The sequence below is a fragment of the Watersipora subatra genome, chromosome 2, assembly GCF_963576615.1.
Source record: "Watersipora subatra chromosome 2, tzWatSuba1.1, whole genome shotgun sequence".
NCBI classification, from domain to species: domain Eukaryota; kingdom Metazoa; phylum Bryozoa; class Gymnolaemata; order Cheilostomatida; family Watersiporidae; genus Watersipora; species Watersipora subatra.
The window spans coordinates 45,227,683-45,230,106 of record NC_088709.1 but is presented as its reverse complement, the minus strand read 5'-3'; the positions used below and the strand labels follow the sequence as shown (position 1 = coordinate 45,230,106).

The window sequence follows — 2,424 nt, the reverse complement described above, 5'->3', positions numbered from 1 at the left end:
CAGAAGTATCCATTTTTAAGAATCTGACCAAATCATTTGCTATCTAATGAGCTCTCGTGCGTGTGTGTGTGTGTGTGCGTGCGTTCGTGCTCGTGCGCGCATGTGCGTGCGCGCATGTGCGTGCGCGCATGTGCATGTGCGTGTGTGCGTGTGTGTGTGTGCGTGTGTGCGTGTGTGTGCGTGTGTGTGTGTGTGCGTGCGTGCGTGCGTGTGTGTGTGTGTGTGTGTGTGTACGATCATGCATCTATGTGTGTGTATACCTGTATGTGCACACACGTGCACATTTGCTTTGCTCATACGTGGGTGTGCAAATGTGCAATATGTGCAAATGTGCAATAAGAATTGGTGCAAATGTGCTTCTGTTCACTTTGTGAACCGCGATTACCCCTGCAAGATGTGATATGTTCACCATGATATAGCATTTAAAACTACATTGGTTCAGTTGATAAAGAAACTTGGAAGACTTTATTTGTGCTACTACTTGTGTATATATTTGCATCTATGAATACGTAGATGAGTGTGTGTAAGTGCAAACATGCCTGTGTGCACCATGCTCTCCGTGTGCATCGAGTGCACCATGTGCACTGGGTGATATATTGAATGGGGAAAAGAAGTTGAAGACTGCATGTCATTAATATATCTAAATATATAATTGGGCCTATGAAATAAAGTGACAAATTTCAATACTGACTTGCATGTTTGTAAACTGGTTTTCTATTGTGCTAGGATTCATTGTTGTGACAATTCATTGATTCACATCTGTGAGTACAAAATAAGCAATGAACACTCGACTGCGCACAATACAGAGACAAGTGATAGATGTTCATAACAAGCGATTATATTTATATTAAAACCTCCATAAAATCTACAGCAAAGTAAAGAATATTAGTAATAACAACGGCTTAGGATATCCACAAACATAAGATGTCAACATACATAGTTTCTGTTAATAGATATAATATAAATTGGTTGTGTAAGTATATAGAAAGGCTATTTCACAGCCTGCTGCTAAGTGTTTAGTGTCTAAAGGTAATCAGTGATAATAATATCCAATACACAAAAATGATTTGCATAAACCAATCAGCAGTCAGAATTGGTTTAATTGGCTTAAGCCTAAACTCAGTGGTTGTGTTCAAACATAGTTATTTTATTTTTTTGGTTTTTTTCCAATTGTAGTCAGAGAATGTGACAATGTAGAACAAGGCAACCCAACTTCTCTTCAACATTTCTAAGCATTCATCTCGCATGTAATATAGACAACTTAAGCCAATATTGAGTCGGTGAAATCACTGATAAGTCAAGACAAGTTTGTCAATGAATAGTGCGCTTTGAGAATCCTGGAAAAAAGTACAGCTTTCGGCGGTGTGTGAAAGTGCAGGTTGATGTTGGAACATTTCCTCCCATTGTGTAGGCGGGTATACTCATACTGACTTGGCGTACTCTTTCTTGGATCTATAAGAACCAATTAATATTCTCTGCACATGAGATTCACATCATCTTGTTACATATTAATACATTTACTTTTTTTTAAATTTCTTTTTGGGTAAAACTTTCTCTACTTAATAATTAAAAGCTGTAACTTAAAAACACTTACTATTGACTAAATTATTACAGACTACTTACTATTCTGAATAGACTCTCAACATCTCTGTGGCATGCATGTTTGTAGAAGGTATAAACTAGTATCCGTATGAAAAAGGATCCATGAGTGTCAGATCTTGTTGCTTTGTAGGCTGGAAAACAATATATGGTCTGTTATTTTACTTTAATCAAAAATGGTATCTAAACTCTTTTATAACTTGTATTATGTATGAAACCTTTTAATAATAAATTGCCATTTAATTACAAAATGTACAAAATATGAAAATAGTCAAAATAAATGTTTATCTGTATAAACATAATATCCCAGAGTTTGAGTTGAAATAAGAAACATTAATAATAACTACACTTCCATTGATTGTCATGCTACATTCTCCTCTCACTTGCCAAACTACTACAACAGACTAAAGATGCTTCAACACAGTTGATACATACATTCACTGCTAGCCTTCATAATGAAGAAGTCATCCACATTTAGCACTGTAGGGGGACTGGGAGGAACTCGTGGTTCATTTTTAGAGTCTGTGTAGAAAAGAGACTGTGGTGTACCACTCCCAGCAGTATATCTCATAGCAGCAGACAAGGATGTAATTTGCCCTGTAGACAACTCTTGTGATGGTCCATAATCACGCAGCCCTGAAGTACAACAGCAGATAAGAACTTTGTGAGTTTTATCACCAGTGTATGTAACAAGGTGGTTTTTGGCTTGGCAAGGTAACGATGAAAGTTTAAATTGAGATATACTAATAATAACCAAAACATTGTGACCACTAAGTTAATGCATTTAGCTATTTCTTTGTTAAACAGTAAAATGTTAAATAATAA

At 36.3% G+C, this 2,424-nt stretch overlaps 1 long non-coding RNA gene across 1 annotated transcript; it reads right to left on the bottom strand.

Annotated features, from left to right (window-relative positions):
- Positions 1-1,377: 1,377 nt before the first annotated feature.
- Positions 1,378-2,105, bottom strand: LOC137388813 (uncharacterized). Its single transcript, XR_010978033.1, has 3 exons — positions 2,035-2,105; positions 1,624-1,733; positions 1,378-1,452 (listed from the first exon to the last, which is right to left on the bottom strand). It is a non-coding gene; the product is annotated as an uncharacterized lncRNA (long non-coding RNA).
- Between the last annotated feature and the right edge of the window lie 319 nt (positions 2,106-2,424).